Below are 18,075 nucleotides of genomic sequence, written 5' to 3'. Positions count from 1 at the left end.
ACATTTTGAACTTTTTTTTGTTTCAGTTTCACCAAAAAATAAACTTTTTACAGTACTATGTGTTTGTTAATATTCCTGTTTAAAAAATGAAAATAAAATTTAATACGTTTCTTTTATTTTTCTTCTATTTTACCAGTAAATAAACTTTCTACAGCACTATGGGCTTACTAATTTGTTAATTTACTTGCCTTTATATCGAAAATAATATTTAATACGTTTCTGTTTTCTTTCAATTTCACCAGAAAATAAACTTTCTATAGCACTATGTGCTTATTAATTTGATAATTTACTTGTCTTTATATCGAAAATAATATTTAATACGTTTCTTTTATTTTTCTTCTATTTTACCAGTAAATAAACTTTCTACAGCACTATGGGCTTACTAATTTGTTAATTTACTTGCCTTTATATCGAAAATAATATTTAATACGTTTCTGTTTTCTTTCAATTTCACCAGAAAATAAACTTTCTACAGCACTATGTGCTTATTAATTTGATAATTTTCTTGTTTTTTAAGCGAAAATAATATTTAATACGTTTCTTTTTTCTTTCAATTTCACCAGAAAATGAACTTTCTACAGCACTATGTGCTTATTAATTTGTTAATTTTCTTGTTTTTAGAGCGAAAATAATGTTTAATACATTAGATTATTTTATCTTTGATTTCATTGGCTTTTAATGTTAAAAATAACTCAATATTTTAGTAAATTTAGTAAATTATCAAATTAATAAGCACATAGTGCTATAGAAAGTTTATTTTCTGGTGAAATTGAAAGAAAACAGAAACGTATTAAATATTATTTTCGATATAAAGGCAAGCAAATTAACAAATTAGTAAGCCCATAGTGCTGTAGAAAGTTTATTTACTGGTAAAATAGAAGAAAAATAAAAGAAACGTATTAAATTTTATTTTCATTTTTTAAACAGGAATATTAACAAACACATAGTACTGTAAAAAGTTTATTTTTTGGTGAAACTGAAACAAAAAAAGTTCAAAATGTCAAACCCCAATCATGTATTACGGCCACCTGTTCTTAATGTACCCCCAACTAACAATGACCCAAACCCTAATCCTAGTACCTTGTCTAATACTGAACGGAATTTTGATTTGACGGAACTTCGGACAGTCATTTTAGAAGTAATAAATACTCAAATGCCTAGAATGTTGCAGACGTCTTCAGGTTCGAACACGATACACGCAAATGCTGTGGATCAAACTATCGACGAACAACATCGAGGTAACTTAGGCGAATTGGACAAGATCCCAGACGTTGTCAAATGTCTTAGGGAGTTTTCGGGAAAAGCAGGAGAGTTTAACTCTTGGAAAAAAGGTGTAGAGAGAATATTAAGGATCTACGAAAATTGTAAGGGAACACCTAAATATTACGGTATACTTAATACCATTAGGAACAAAATAGTAGGCAACGCGGACATAGCATTAGAGTCGTATAATACGCCTCTAGACTGGACAGTAATTTCTAAATGTTTGACACTACACTACGCGGACAAGAGGGACGTATCGACACTAGAGTACCAGATGACAGGACTAATACAATGAAACTCGACAGTACAGGAGTTTTACCAAGCCGTGTACTCGCATCTTTCACTGATCCTAAATAAGTTAGGCGGTTTAGATGTCGGAGGCGAAGCCCTCAATTTACTAACGCAAACATATCGAGGTAAGGCGCTCGACACATTCATAAGAGGCCTTAATGGCGATCTTCCAAGATTGTTAGGCATGAGAGAACCGGCCGACTTGCCGCAAGCTCTGCATCTATGCCTTAAATTGGAAAATCAAAAATTTCGTACGAACCACGCTCAAAATTTCAATAGCCAACCTACAAGGAATAACTTTCAATAGCCAAAACCTTCTTTGCCCCGAGGAAACAACGCTTATAGAAACAGACAACCATTTTATCCAGAACTAGCCTACATTCCACGCCCACAAAATCCGTTTACCGTAAGAGCCAACAATAACGGAAGCAATCAAATTCTTAATAATCAGTACAGACAACCACCCCCGCGTCCATCCGCACCAAAGCCACCGGAGCCAATGGATGTTGATAGCAGTATCCGTTCTCAACAAGTTAACTATGCTAATAGGCCAACGCAACATCAGTTCTTAGGTAAAAGACCAATGAATCCACCCTCTCAGCGGAATGTTCAATCTCTTAAGGTTGAACGCAACTTTCACATTGGAACCGATGATAGCTCCTACTATGGTAACATAGATGATGAGAAAGAGGATTACTATCAGACGGCACAAGAATACTATGAAATGACCCAAGAAGAAGAAATCGACAATTTAGATGAAGAATTTGACGATATTCATTTTTTAGAATGACGAGCTCTTCGCTCCCATATTTTGAATGTCGAACGAAGAGCGGCGAAATACTCAAAATCCTTATTGATACCGGCTCAAGCAAAAATTATATCCAACCAAATATGCCCACTCTTAAATCATTTCATGGAATTTTAGGTAACGACAGTCTGAAAGCATTAGACGCAGTCATTTATACAAGTAAAAACTGTATGGTCATTCGTAACAAGAAAACAATTCAAATCAAGCAACTCCTCAGCCAAAGCGTAAATTAGATTAAGTTGCAAGACAAACAAATAAATAGTAAACAGAAAGAAATTATGCAAACCTTAGTCTCCATATTTCCCTCACTTTTCTCAGAGCCAGATGAAAAATTGACCTACACCACGAAAGTAATAGGAGAAATTCGTACATCAACCGACTCCCCAGTTTATACAAATTTTTATCCCTATCCAGCTTCATTAAAGCAGGAAGTCGAGAGTCAAGTAGAAAAATTGTTAAATGACGGAATCATATGACCGTCGAGGTCGCCATACAATTCTCCAGTATGGATCGTCAATAAGAAACCCGACTCTCAGGGAAACAAACAATTTCTAATGGTGATAGATTATAGGAAATTGAATACTTTGACGATTTCAGACAGGTATCCCATTCCGGAAATATCGGACGTATTGGCGAAATTAGGGAACAGTAAATATTTTTCGGTGTTAGATCTCAAAAGCGGATTTCATAAAATCCCGCTCAAAAACTCTGATATAGAAAAGACTGCATTTTCTATAAACAACGGCAAATACGAGTTCACTCGTTTACCGTTCGGTTTGAAAAACGCGACGTCAACATTTCAACGCGCGCTTGACGATATCCTTCGTGATTTTATAGGAAGGACATGCTATGTGTACATCGATGACATAGTCATTTATAGCAAATCTGAAGAAGATCATATTAGAGATATCGAAAACGTATTTAAGACCTTAGAAGATGCTAACATGAAAATCCAACTGGATAAATGTCATTTCTTCAAGGAAGAGGTAGAATTTCTGGGATTTGTAGTATCACAGGCAGGTATTAAGACCAACCCAAAAAAAGTCGAGGCTATAACAAATTTCCCACAACCCCGAACTCTGAAAGAGCTTCGATCCTTCTTAGGTTTATCCGGCTATTATCGCCGCTTCATAAGAGACTATGCTAAATTAGCGAAACCTCTCACGTCGCTTCTCAGAGGAGAAGAAGGTCATGTATCTAAAAGACAGTCTTCGAAAGTCATTGTAGACTTAAACGAAGAGGCAATAGAAGCCTTTAACAAAATAAAGAACTCCTTGGTATCAGAAGATTTATTGCTATCCTACCCAAACTATGAAGAATGTTTTGAGCTAACTACTGATGCGTCAGAGTTCGCTCTTGGTGCAGTCCTCTCGCAAAAGGATAAATCAATCACTTTCATTTCAAGAACACTAAGCAAAGCTGAGTGAACATTACGCAGCGAATGAGAAAGAAATGCTTGCCATCATTTGGGCACTAAATTCGCTTCGAAATTTTCTATATGGTGCAGCGAAAGTCAAAATTTTTACCGACCATCAGCCTCTAACCTATGCTCTAAGCAACAAAAACAACAACAACAAGATGAAACGATGGAAGACCATACTAGAAGAATATGATTATGAATTATTCTATAAGCCAGGGAAAAGTAATGTGGTAGCCGACGCCCTTTCAAGAGTACCAGCACAATCACCAATTAATTCAATGTCTGAAATGACACACAGCGATGACAGTTCTTCTCACAATCTCATTTATAGCGTAGAAACTCCTATAAATGTTTTTAAAAATCATATAATTTTCGACTCCACGTTGCCATCCCAATATAAATTTGAAATAGTTTTTCCGACCGTACATAGACACCTAATTTCAAAAGTAGAGTATATCCCAAATCAACTAGTTTCAACCTTAAAAAAATACCTTAACCCTTCAGTAATAAATGACATTAAGGCTCCTGAAGCACTGATGTGAAAAATCCAGGAAATTTACCTGGACCACTTCTCAAAATATCGAATAAGGTTCACAAACCTCCAAGTGGAAGATATGAAAAACGAACAACAACAGGAAGAAATAATCATTAGCACACATAGAAGAACTCACAGAAATGGAAAGGAAAATAAGGCACAAATTCTTGAACATTTTTATTTTCCCCGTATGAACCACAAGATTAATGGCATAGTGAAGCTATGCACAGTTTGTAAGGAAAATAAGTACGATAGGCACCCGCCAAAACCCGTACTTAAAGAAACTCCAATTCCTACATACCCCGGAGAAATCCTCCACATTGATATTTATAGAACGGAAAATCACCTTGTCCTTACAGCATTGGATACATTTTCGAAATACGCCCAATGCAAGCTCATTAAATCAAGGGCTATTGAAGACGTTAGAGAGCCTATAAGAAAACTAATTTTCTTATATGGTGTGCCAAAATAGTAGTATTCGATAATGAACCATCCTTTAATTCAGAAACAATAACATTTATGCTACAGGATACGCTAGGGATAAAAATATATAAAGCCCCACCCTACACAAGTATTGTTGTTATTCAACCGTCGAACTGAACGTACGTGTTTTCTAATAGCGGAGTATTTTATCGTAATAAGTACTTATTACGAATTTCACGTGGTGTAACAGAGGCTCAGCGATCATTTCCTATCGAGGAAATTGTGTCGGAATCTATAATAAAATGGGCTTTAAATAGCTTTGGACCATTCAAATCCCCCGGACCTGATGGAATTACTCCGGCGGAGTTACAAGCGGTGGCTGACAGAATTATCCCCTGGTTGTCGGCGATATATATAGGATGTATCAACTTAGCATATATTCCAGAAAAGTGGAGGGAAACAAAAGTCGTCTTCATACCTAAAGCAGGAAAAGCCTCTCACTCGAGTGCGAAGGATTTCCGACCAATCAGCTTATCCTCATTGCTACTTAAGACCTTGGAGAGGATAGACATGTATCTTAGAACTAGCGTGGATTCAAGTTTGCTCTCGAAACGACAGCATGCATACTCGAAGGGCAGGTCGACTGAGACCTCATTGCATGAACTAGTCAGCTTTATTGAAAGCTCACTATCTGTCAAAGAATACACAATCGTGGCGTTTCTACACATCGAAGGGGCGTTCAATAATGTCCATCCGAGCTCGATATTAAATGGACTGACAACTCTGAATGTTGATCCAGGTATACTTAGGCTGTTAGACGAACTTCTAAGGAAGAGACACATTTCAGCCACACTAGGACAAGCAAACATACAAAGGTATGTGAACAGAGGCACTCCTCAAGGAGGAGTTCTATCACCTCTTCTTTGGAATGTTGCTATAAACAACCTTCTGGTTTCACTAGAAAAAAAGGATAAAAGTGGTGGCATACGCAGATGATGTGGCGCTAGCAGTCAGGGGAAAATTCCCATCCACAATCAGAGATATTATACAGAGAGCTCTCCGGATGACTGAGAAATGGGCGAAAGATAATGGTCTTGGTGTAAATCCAGCAAAGACAGAACTAGTCATGTACTGCAAAGATCGCAAAACTCCCACGGTTAGGCCCATTTCCTTAGGGGGTACTGAAATTCCCTTTGGTGAGTGTGCAAAATATCTTGGCGTTATTTTGGACAGGAAGCTGAATTTTAGGCTTAATATTGAAGAGAGGGCGAGAAAAGCCACGGTAGCTTTGTACTCGTGCAAAAAGGCAATAGGGAAAAAGTGGAGACTAAAACCAAAAATTGTGCATTGGCTATACACGGCAGTAGTTAGACCTATAATGCTATATGGTGTTGTAGTCTGGTGGCCGGCACTTCAGAAACCGACTTGTTTATATATAGCATAGTTTATTTTTATTTATAATGTCGTGCAATCAAACATCACATATTTTTACACACTCTATTTTGGTTCAATTTCAACAATAAGTAACCATTCCTTATTTACTTCGTGCCCATCAAATGTACCAACGCAGACATCATGTAACTGCAAATAAACATAAATTATACCATATGTCAAAATGCAGAACAAACAACAGATACATTTTTTTTTTCAATTACACTTTCCTTTTTTGTGTTCATATAAAACCACGTGCCACCTCAGAATAAATAAATTAACACAAACGATTTGCCACACTTGCTTGTTCCATTGCTGTGGGCAGAATAGTATCCCTTTGAAGATTTACTCTAACATTGGTCTCTGGTTGTGATCCCTCTTTGGCAATTTTGAAATTGTAGTCATAGAATTGCACACGACAAGAAGTGCCATTAGAGCTTCCCATCGCAACAGTATTAGTTGAAGCTGTTGAGATTGAGGATGCCCGATTATTTCCTGTGCCAAATGGTTTAGAAGATTTTGAAGAAATACTTGTGGCCTTTGTAGGTGACGTTGAGGTTATGGTGTTTTGAGAAATTGGACGTGATATTGGTGGTCTTGATGAACAAACTTTCGCGTAGAGCTTTGCAGTGTGTTTACACCATTCGTTGGCCTCTTGTTAGGTTCGGTGTCTTTAGCAATATTACATTCATCTCCTTGCTTCTTAACCAAATCGGAGATTATTGTAAATAGTTTTTCTTTGCTGACTTTTGCCTTAGATGTTTCATTGGCAGCACATTTCTTAGATGTTTCTTAACTTTCATTATAATCTCTCGATGTGGTTATTGTGGAAGCCGATGTAGGTTGATTGCTGTCCATTTCAGCCTCACGATTTTTACTCCCCTTTCTTGGACTAATGCGAATGACACGACTAAATTGACGATTATATTCAGCATGCTTGTCCTTTTTTTCCAAAGGTGCTGAAATCAACACTGAATCATGAGTTCCAACCTCTACATCCATGTATACTGCTGGAGTCTTTTTGAGATTGTTGTCCTGACAAATCAATGACGTCGGAGTGGCCATATTATTGATGCTTTTAGATGGTGTTATGCTGGAAAATGAGAAAGAATCATTCAAAGTTTCGTCATTACTTGTTTCTTCATCATTTTTTTCTGAATCAGAATCACTGGATTCGGATTCATATCGTTTTCTTTTTGGAGTTTCTACTCTTTCCCCGTTGCAATTTCCATAGCACTTCCATTGACATCGGCTATTGGCTGGACATATGTGGATGTTTTTGCAAATAGTTTCGGATGGTTTTGCATTTTCTTTGTTGTGTTTTCTTTCCAAAATTTGCTTATGAAATTCCTTATACATTCCTTTCTTTTCCAGTTTTTCGGCTTGTGCTTGATTTTCCCGCTTTGCAGCTTCATGAGCTGCTCCTATTTGAAATATGGCCCGGCTACATTCCATCTCATTTTTCTGCATTGCATTTCGCCTCCACTTTTCAAATTCTTCCTGTTTTTTCGATTCAAACTTTTCCAAGTCTTTGCGTCTTGTTTCCTTAACATCACTGCGTATTTTCTCAGCAATATTTTTTCTCGATTGCGCGCGGACTTTTCGAATAAACAATTGGTAAGGACAGTATTATATTTTGGATTGAACGAAACAAACCTGTAACAAACGCTTTTCCTCCTCTCTTCTTCCAAATCCTTTTTTGCCTTTTCGCGGTTCATCAATAATGTATTCTTTGAGCAATGTTTGGAAACAAATTTTCCATTGACTGTAATGTTGACGGACATTATTTCAAGTGTCCAGCGCTGACCAGCTTTGAATGTAGTGGCATTCGGGGCTGCCAATTTCAATCAATGACCGAATTGCCAATTACCTAGAATGAACATCTTTGCCAATTACCCTAAATGAACATCCTACTTAAATAGGAATTAAGGGCGTCACAAGGTAACTGAATGGATCGAATCAAAGTTTTACAGTGGTGGTTTTCTTCCTTACAGTAATTTCGTATTCTCCGTCCATTCCAAGAAACAATCAACACACGACTGACGCGCAAAATGAAAATCGTGTGTACCTGCTCAATGTTTTTATAAAATTCTTTTCGCTGCAAAAAAATTAAAAAAATTAAATAGTCACGAAAACATTGTACATGGTCTTTATGGCCATGTAATGTTTCTAGGCATGTCTATACGTAACCTATAAAATGGTCTCAAATTCTATCATTTAAATAATAGAACATGTTTGAGGCATTTGAGACCTATTTAAATGCTTATTGCCAACATATATATTTCTCCGCTCGAAAATAATTTTTACAAAGACAAAATACATGCTTTTCGCGATAATTACATACTCTATATAAGCATTAAATGAATGCGGCAATCATGTCCATACATGTTTTTTCTGTGCGTGTATGCTCTTTGTCTTTCAATGCTTGATGTTATTTAATGTGTACCATTTGACTACTTTGCGTTACTACTGCAGTAATTCTACTATCAGATAGACGGAAGTGAATTTATAATTTTATTATTTTTCATGTTAGCCTGATACCGAAACAGGTAATTAACGTCCAAATGCATGATATTTAATTTTACAATTATTATTCCAACTTATATGGACCAAATTAGATTAAAGAACTTGATTAATGGAGTCATTGAAAAGAAAACGCCAGAGACAAATCTATACATGCCTAAACTGTACATGTTTCGGTTCGGGCGAATGAACCTTTCCACAGCCTTTAGTTTAGTCTTTTCAATGACTCCATTAATCAAGTTCTTTAATCTAATTTGGTCCAAAAAGCTCGAATAATAATTGTAACATTAAATTTATAATTTTATTTATCAGCCGAAAATTTTAGCAAAGTACTGACTTTTCAGCAGTATGTCTGCTTTACTCGGTTTTCGAGTTGAAAATCACTTTATTTAACGATTACTTTTTCTAAAACAACCAAATTTAGAAATGAATACAAATATATTCCTATTAAATATTAATCAAATCTAGATAAAAAACATAATGCTTATCAATTGAGTTAAATTATCTAATTTTAATCGCACTATTTTAACCCTTTGACGACGAATAATTAAACTTTCGATAAAAGTTAGCCTTTCTTGCGGATTCATATTGAAAATAACGATATTTACTATGTAATGTGTCAACAAAATTTTAAAAAAATCTAGAAGGAATTTTATGGGACGCTCGTACTCAAAGGTAAATATATAGTGAGCATTTTTTAACATACCTTATATAATTCATTACATAATACATCGTAAGCTTTGTTTGCATTGTAAAATACAACAAGCAACTAAATGTGTCACTGAGCAAGTGTGCATGATTATGCGTGCATGGATTTGTGTCTATGTACACGAAGATAAACCAACCAAAATTTATTGTTAAAAAGGGATTATTTTTCCTATAAGCCAAGAGGAGTTGAAGGTTTTTATGGGATAATAATATTGATGAGCATTCCTACATTCCCCACATTATATTGATCGACCACTTTTTTACCTTTAGGTTAGGTATTTCAGGCTCACTTAGACTATTCAGACCATTATGATATCACATTGGTGAATAACCTCCGTGATAAGGGACCTCCTTTTTATATCCGTGTATAACCTCGTTCCACATACACAGAACACACAGACAATGTCACCAGCATTACTGAGAGGGCATAACAAATTTGTGGACGTTTGGTCGAAAGTGGGTTTGAACCCACGACGTTGTGTATGCAAGACGATCATGCTAACCATTGCACCACGGTAGCTCGCTAACCCAATATTGTCGATACTTTATTAGAATATCACAATGGACTGAATAGTCTAAGTGAGCCTGAAACTTAATCGGGCTGCCACTTAACCTATTAGAATAACTATCTAACCGAATCAATTCATTTAAAGGGTTATCGTTAGACAAGGTATTGGTACATGGTATACTAAAATAAAATCCACCTCCGATAACCAATTCTTGTAATGGAGAAATATTTAATTTGTGAATCTATTTTTTTTGTTTGAAAATTGGTTAATATATGTAGATTTTATAGTGGAAATACGAAATGGGACATATATGTCCCATTCGTCGTCAAAGGATTAAAAGCAGCATTAACATAACTGTTTCACCAAAAACTGCTAGATTTTCAAAAAAAAAAAAAAAATAGCTACAAACTAGCCCGTGTGTTCGTCTACCAGTTTCAATATCCTTTGATCAACATTCAGAGATGACAATGCATTTACTATCAAAAGGCCACAATTTTATATTCATTGACAGATAGTCAGCTTTCAATAAAGCCGATTAGTTCATGTAATGCGGTCTCAGTATACCTACCCTAACCATGTTGCCGTTTCGCGAGCAATCTTGAATCGATGCTAGTTCTATCAGCCTCTCTAGAATGAGAAGGAATGAGGATAATCTGATTGATCGGAAATCCTTCGCACTGGAGTGAATGAGAAGGAATGAGAATAAGATGATTGATCCGAAATTCTCGCACTCGAGGGAAAGGTATGGAAACGAATTTTGTTTCCCTCCACTACCCTGGAATATATGCACTTTTACATATCCCCCACAACCACGAGATAATTCTGTTAGTCGCTGCGTGAGTTTGGTGTCGAACCGAGTCCAACTGAATCTTTTTTGTTTGGTTTTTACAATCTTAATGTATAAGAACTTAGAAATATTTTTATTTGGCTTTGTTTAAATATTGCTGAGTTTTTAATTTTGAGTGGAAGTTTCAATTACAGATTTTTATGCTAAGCTATATTCATTAACATTAATTTGTATTGTGAGTGGAAGCGAAGTTTTGAATTACAAAGGTTCAAAGACTTTAGTGATAAGTGTTATTCTTTAACATTAATTTGTATTGTGAAATGAGGTTTTGAATTACAATGTTGCAATGACTTGGATGGCATAATTTTTATTTTGCAATTTTGTTATTCTTTGAAATTAATTGTTATTGGAGATGTTGTTGTGTTTGAGGGTATTGACAACTGGGTAGACGTAACTCCTCCTTCTCATGATGGAAAATTCTCCTCAATTTTAATTTTAAATGCTTGTTAATGCAAATTACAGTAGTTATTATAATAATAATTAACAAACATATAATGGTACTGTTTGAAATTATGAAACTATAATGTATTATTTTATGGTTCTTTAGTTCTTCTATTTGTTCTACATTATTTATTTCCTGAAGTACTATTTCATCAAAAGTTAATGTTTTTTTGGTCTTATTTAATGGTACATCGGTAGTGTTTAGTGGAATATGATTTTCCACTAAATAGGATTTATTTTGTTTAAATATATTTTTTTTAGTTTTCTGGTATTTTTATGTTGTTAAGTTTCTTTTAATATTTCACTGTTTTTGTTGTTTTATTTGCCCGTCCACTTTTACCGTTTTGTTTCACGTTTGTTTAAATTAAAATACTTTGAATTTTGTTTGAGTTCACACTTTGTTTATTTTAATTAATTTTATAAAGTATATTCACAAGTTTATTTCATGTATTTTTTGTATTTACTATTTAGGTCAATAATATTTGATTTCGTGTTTGTATTTTGCAATGTCGCCCGTGCCGTATGTAATAAGCGTTAATGACCAACTGACTTCTTGCTGCCCTTTATGTTGGTAAAGCAAAGCAAAGAAGAAACGATCTTTACATCAACAACAATGGCAACACTCAATCTCTACACTGGCTGTAGATGAATTTGAGTGTTGTTATTGTTGTTGTTGTTGTTGTTGTAGCCCTTTGGAGTTGGTATTTTCGAGTTTTTCGGGAAATAAGCATACTCCAAATGGGGTTTTGCAGTCCTTGGACAGGGTTGAAAACCCTGTGTCGCCCCGGGCCGTAGACCCGACTGCAACGAGGGCGGTTATTGTTGTTGTTGTTGATAACAGTTGTTTTTAATATTAGGGAATGTTTTTTTTTTTTTTTTTTTTTTTTTTTTGTGCAAGATATCGAATACGCAGTGGAGCGGATTACTAAGGCCTTCAACATCTCACTGAAAGCTGCATGCCCTAGAGGAAAGCCAAGGGGGAAACATCGACCACCATGGTGGTCTACGGAATTAAGTAATATGAGGAAATCCTGCAGGAAGCTCTTTAACAAGGCAAAGTCCACCAGAGCTTCTGAGGACTGGGACGCTTACAAGAAGATTCTGAGAGGATACAAGCGAGAACTGAGAAAGGCTCAGCATAACTCTTGGAATGCTTACTGCAGCAGTATTGAGAATACGTCCGAGGCTTCCAGACTACGGAAGGTTCTAGCATCCACCAACTCCGCTCCAGGTTTCATTAAAACATCGGAGGGCAATTGGACAACGTCCAGTGAGGAGACGCTGGAGGTACTATTGGACACACATTTTCCTGGAAATCAGACGGTTGAACCATGTACTGGCGGTGCCACAGTTGCTCAGCGGTCGTTTCCTGTCGAGGAAATTGTATCGGAAACTAGAATAAGATGGGCGCTAAATAGCTTTGGACCATTCAAATCCCCTGGACCTGATGGAATTACTCCGGCGGAGTTACAAGCTGTAACTGACAAAATTATCCCCTGGTTGTCGGTGATATATAAAGGATGTATCAACTTATCATATATCCCAGGAAAGTGGAGGGAAACAAAAGTCGTCTTCATACCTAAAGCGGGAAAAGCCTCTCACTCGAGGGCGAAGGATTTCCGACCAATCAGCTTATCCTCATTCCTACTTAAGACTCTGGAGAGGATGATAGATATTTATCTTAGAACTAGCATCGATTCAAGTTTGTTCTCGAAACGACAGCATGCATACTCGAAGGGCAGGTCTACTGAGACCGCACTACATGAACTAGTCAGCTTTATTGAAAGCTCACTATCTGTCAAAGAATACACAATCGTGGTGTTTCTAGACATCGAAGGGGCGTTCAATAATGTCCATCCGAGCTCGATATTAAATGGACTGACAACTCTGAATGTTGATCCATGTATACTCAGGCTGTTAGACGAACTGCTAATGAAGAGACGTATTTCAGCCACACTAGGACAGGCAAACATACAAAAGTATGTGAACAGAGGCACTCCCCAAGGAGGAGTTCTATCACCTCTTCTTTGGAATGTTGCTATAAATAGCCTTCTGGTTACTCTAGAAAAAGAAAGGATAAAAGTGGTGGCATACGCAGATGATGTAGCTCTGGCAGTCAGGGGAAAATTCCCATCCACAATCAGAGATATTATTCAGAGGGCCCTCCGGATGACTGAACAATGGGCGAAAGACAATGGTCTTGGGGTAAATCCTGCAAAGACAGAATTAGTCATGTACTGCAAAGATCGCAAAACTCCCACGGTTAGGCCTATTTCCTTAGGGGGTATTGAAATTCCCTTTGGTGATTGTGCAAAATACCTTGGCGTTATTTTGGACAGGAAGCTGAACTTTAAGCTTAATATTGAAGAAAGGGCGAGGAAGGCAACTGTAGCTTTGTACTCGTGCAAAAAGGCAATAGGAAAAAAGTGGGGACTAAAACCAAAAATTGTGCATTGGCTATACACGGCAGTGGTTAGACCTATAATGCTATATGGTGTTGTAGTGTGGTGGTCGGCACTTCACCAGCCAACAAGTATCTCAGGCGCATTCAGCAAGACAGGAACAAATTCCCTTAATGTCATGCTGCATCTATTGCCTTTAGACATTTTGGCCAAACAGTCAGCTGCAACAACGGCTGTGCGGTTGCGCGAACTATCGCTGTGGTCGGAAAAAGGTTACGGTCACAGTTCTGTCCTCAAAACAATGTCAGATGTGCCTAACGTAGTGGATTACACTTTGGCGAGTCCACTTTTCGACAAAAAGTTTGAGACTCTAATCCCCAACAGTGAGACGTGGTGCACACAGACCCCGGGGAATAAAGAATCTATAGATTTCTACACTGATGGCTCCAAATTGGATGGACAATTGGGGTTCGGAGTATATTCTAATGATCTGGAACTCCGAATAGCGAAAAGATTACCTAATCACTGTAGTGTTTTTCAGGCTGAAATATTAGGAATAAGAGAGATGGCGAATTGGCTGAGAAGTAATGTTCCAAAAAATGTGGGCATTAATATATACTCAGACAGTCAACCTGCAATAAAATCCTTGGACTCTGTGTTCCTCAACTCGAAAACGGCCATCGATTGCCGCAAATCTCTCAATGAGATGGCTGAGCAGTACAATATTCACCTAATATGGGTGCCTGGCCACAGGAACATACCGGGGAACTGCGAAGCCGATGAGTTGGCAAGGCTAGGGACTACCTTACATATTCCAGGGGAACTAGAATTTGTTGGTATGCCCCTAGCTACCTGCAAGCTCATGCTGCGTGAGAAGGCTGTTATGATGGCAAATGTTCGGTGGGAGAATTGCAAGGGTTGTAACGACACCAAGCAAATATGGCCCCATTTCAACTTAAACCGCACACTAGATATGCTAATGTTCTCGAGACGTCAGATATCACTCCTGATATCTGCTATAACGGGTCGCTGCCTGATAGGAGATTTTGCAAAAACTATTGGCGCGAAGTATAATGACTATTGTATGAGCTGTCATGATGCGGAGGAAAAAGAATCAATTAAACACCTCTTGTGTGAGTGTCCTGCATTTTGTGTAAAGCGCAAGCAACTTTTAGGAGCATATAGCTTCAGATTACTGGCGGATCCGGAAAACGTTAACTTAAGCAGTCTGCTAATGTTTTTGGAACAATCTGGTTGGTTCAACAAAGAAAAATAATCAAGAAGGTTCAGCGGTTAAAACTAGAAGTGCCCATATGTAATAGGTACTTTTAGTTAATGTGGTATCACAATGGACTGAATAGTCTAAGTGAGCCTGAATCTTAATCGGGCTGCCACTTTAACCTAACCTAACCTAATAAAAACAAACATAAACATAAAATGAAATTGAATAAAGTAATAATTAAAAGAAATATTGAAAAATGTAAATATATGAAAAAATGGATATTACACTAGGCGACAAAAATTTAATTTAAATGAAAAAAAAAAATGAAATGAAAAAATAAAATGATTTTTTGGTTTAATGTCGGTTGACATTAAACATGCCGGCCTCCTTGTGGTCCTTCACCAAATGTGTCCAACTGCGCCGCTGAAAGTGTAGCCAATTGCTGTCTGCATAGCAATCACATTAGGGACTATAGTCTCCATGGATCCGTTTCGCAAGAGATCAGCAAAGAGGTCAGAATCCAATTCAATGTCAATTGGTGCATTGCATCGTGGGTCAGGATCCGCCAACGTATCGGGGGTGAAGTCTTCTGATGGGTCAGCGAGTATGGACCCATCGTATGGTTTTTTTGGTAGGTCATTTGTCAAAAGGGCTCGAATTTCTTTCGACCATTTGAAACGTGCAAGTCGGCCAGTAATTCGGAGTTTAGCAAATCGGTTGTCTCGGTACTCAAAGTCGGTACTTAAGGTACTTAAGGTCGATTGTATATGGCCAAAGATTCGAAAGACAGTCGAACCGAAATTCAGTACTGCACGTCAGGTATGCCACATGTTAGCCTCATTGGGAAAAGCAACTCGAATCTTAGCCGTTGGAACAAATACCTTTGACCATTTGAAGGGAAAATGTACACGCGGCACCATTCTGAATTCAGATAGACTTCGCAAAGGTCGTTTTGCCGAATTTGAAGACCGCTCTAGAACTCGTGAGGTTCGCTCTTCTGATCGGGATTCACGATCTTTTGATACACTTCTCAGGCGTGAAGGCTGAGGCTGAAGAGGTCGTTCATCGCGTGATGAATGGTGATTGTCACGTGAAGTAGGTCTAGTGTCACGTGAAGTAGGTCGAGTGGCACGTGAAGTAGGTTTGTTCTCACGAGAGGGGTTGGTTCCGCTTGTTCCGTAGGTCGTTGTCGCAGTTCAGTAATTTGAGGTGCATAGTGCAATAAAGTATTGTGTGTTTTGATAACATATTTGGCAGCAAGCTGTAGTTCGACAATCATGTCTGGTATGTGAGCACACAAGACAATTAATGCAGTAGAAATATCCGCAAACAATCTCATACCGGTCAGAAGGTTCACAGGCTTAAGAATCTAGGACAGGTCATGAGAGGATGATCTTTTCTGCAAAGCCCACAAGAACATATCCATCCTTTAGGTCTGTTTGGTTGTTGATTAGCGTTGGGAAGTCGTGCTGCCATTTCTGAAATACGGAACGTTGATATAGCGGAAAATTTGAAAAGTTAGGTAAGGATTAGTCGGATAGGAGGGGAATGAGTTTGGTTATAGGTTAGGTTAGGTTAAAGTGGCAGCCCGATTAAGATTCAGGCTCACTTAGACTATTCAGTCCATTGTGATACCACATTAACTAAAAGTACCTATTACATATGGACACTTCTAGTTCTAACCGATGAACCTTCTTGATTATTTTTCTTTGTTGAACCAACCAGATTGTTCCAAAAACATTAGCAGACTGCTAAGTTAACGTTTTCCAGATCCGCCAGTAATCTGAAGCTATATGCTCCTAAAAGTTGCTTGCGCTTTACACAAAATGCAGGACACTCTCACAAGAGGTTTTTAATTGATTCCTTTTCCTCCACATCATGACAGCTCATACAATAGTCATTATATTTCGCGCCTATAGTTTTTGCAAAATCGCCTATCAGGCAGCGACCCGTTATAGCAGATATCAGGAGTGATATCTGACGTCTCGAGACCACTAGCATATCTAGTGTGCGGTTTAAGTTTAAATGGGGCCATATTTGCTTGGTGTCGTTACAGCCCTTGCAATTCTCCCATCGAACATTTGCCATCATAACAGCCTTCTCACGCAGCATGAGCTTGCAGGTAGACAGGGGCATACCAACAGATTCTAGTTCCCCTGGAATATGAATGGTAGTCCCTAGCCTTGCCAACTCATCCGCTTCGCAGTTCCCCGGTATGTTCCTATGGCCAGGCGCCCATATTTGGTGAATATTGTACTGCTCAGCCATCTCATTGAGAGATTTGCGGCAGTCGATGTCCGTTTTCGAGTTGAGGAACACAGAGTCCAAGGATTTTATTGCAGGTTGACTGTCTGAGTATATATTAATGCCCACATTTTTTGGAACATTACTTCTCAGCCAATTCGCCATCTCTCTTATTCCTAATATTTCAGCCTGAAAAACACTACAGTGATTAGGTAATCTTTTCGCTATTCGGAGTTCCAGATCATTAGAATATACTCCGAACCCCAATTGTCCATCCAATTTGGAGCCATCAGTGTAGAAATCTATAGATTCTTTATTCCCCGGGGTCTGTGTGCACCACGTCTCACTGTTGGGGATTAGAGTCTCAAACTTTTTGTCGAAAAGTGGAGTCGCCAAAGTGTAATCCACTACGTTAGGCACATCAGCGATAGCTCGCGCAACCGCACAGCCGTTGTTGCAGCTGACTGTTTGGCCAAAATGTCTAAAGGCAATAGATGCAGCGTGACATTAAGGGAATTTGTTCCTGTCTTGCTGAATGCGCCTGAGATACACAAACACGCCATACGCTGAACTTTGTCTAATCTTGTTGGCTGGTGAAGTGCCGACCACCAGACTACAACACCATATAGCATTATAGGTCTAACCACTGCCGTGTATAGCCAATGCACAATTTTTGGTTTTATTCCCCAATTTTTCCTATTGCCTTTTTGCACGAGTACAAAGCTACCGTTGCTTTTCTCGCCCTTTCTTCAATATTAAGCTTAAAGTTCAGCTTCCTGTCCAAAATAACGCCAAGGTATTTTGCACACTCACCAAAGGGAATTTCAATACCCCCTAAGGAAATCGGCCTTACCGTGGGAGTTTTGCGATCTTTGCAGTACATGACTAGTTCTGTCTTTGCAGGATTTACCCCAAGACCATTGTCTCTCGCCCATTTCTCAGTCATCCGGAGGGCCCTCTGAATAATATCTCTGATTGTGGATGGGAATTTTCCCCTGACTGCTAGAG

The 18,075-nt window shown here is 38.0% G+C and overlaps 1 protein-coding gene across 1 annotated transcript in view; it reads left to right on the top strand.

Annotated features, from left to right (window-relative positions):
• LOC142221542 (tetratricopeptide repeat protein 21B-like) overlaps window positions 1-18,075 on the top strand; it is a 420,560-nt gene that overhangs the window by 89,719 nt on the left and 312,766 nt on the right. The window lies entirely within an intron of this gene.

Source organism: Haematobia irritans, chromosome 1, assembly GCF_050003625.1.
Source record: "Haematobia irritans isolate KBUSLIRL chromosome 1, ASM5000362v1, whole genome shotgun sequence".
Taxonomy (NCBI): Eukaryota; Metazoa; Arthropoda; class Insecta; order Diptera; family Muscidae; genus Haematobia; species Haematobia irritans.
This window is presented reverse-complemented; position numbering and strand designations above follow the sequence as displayed.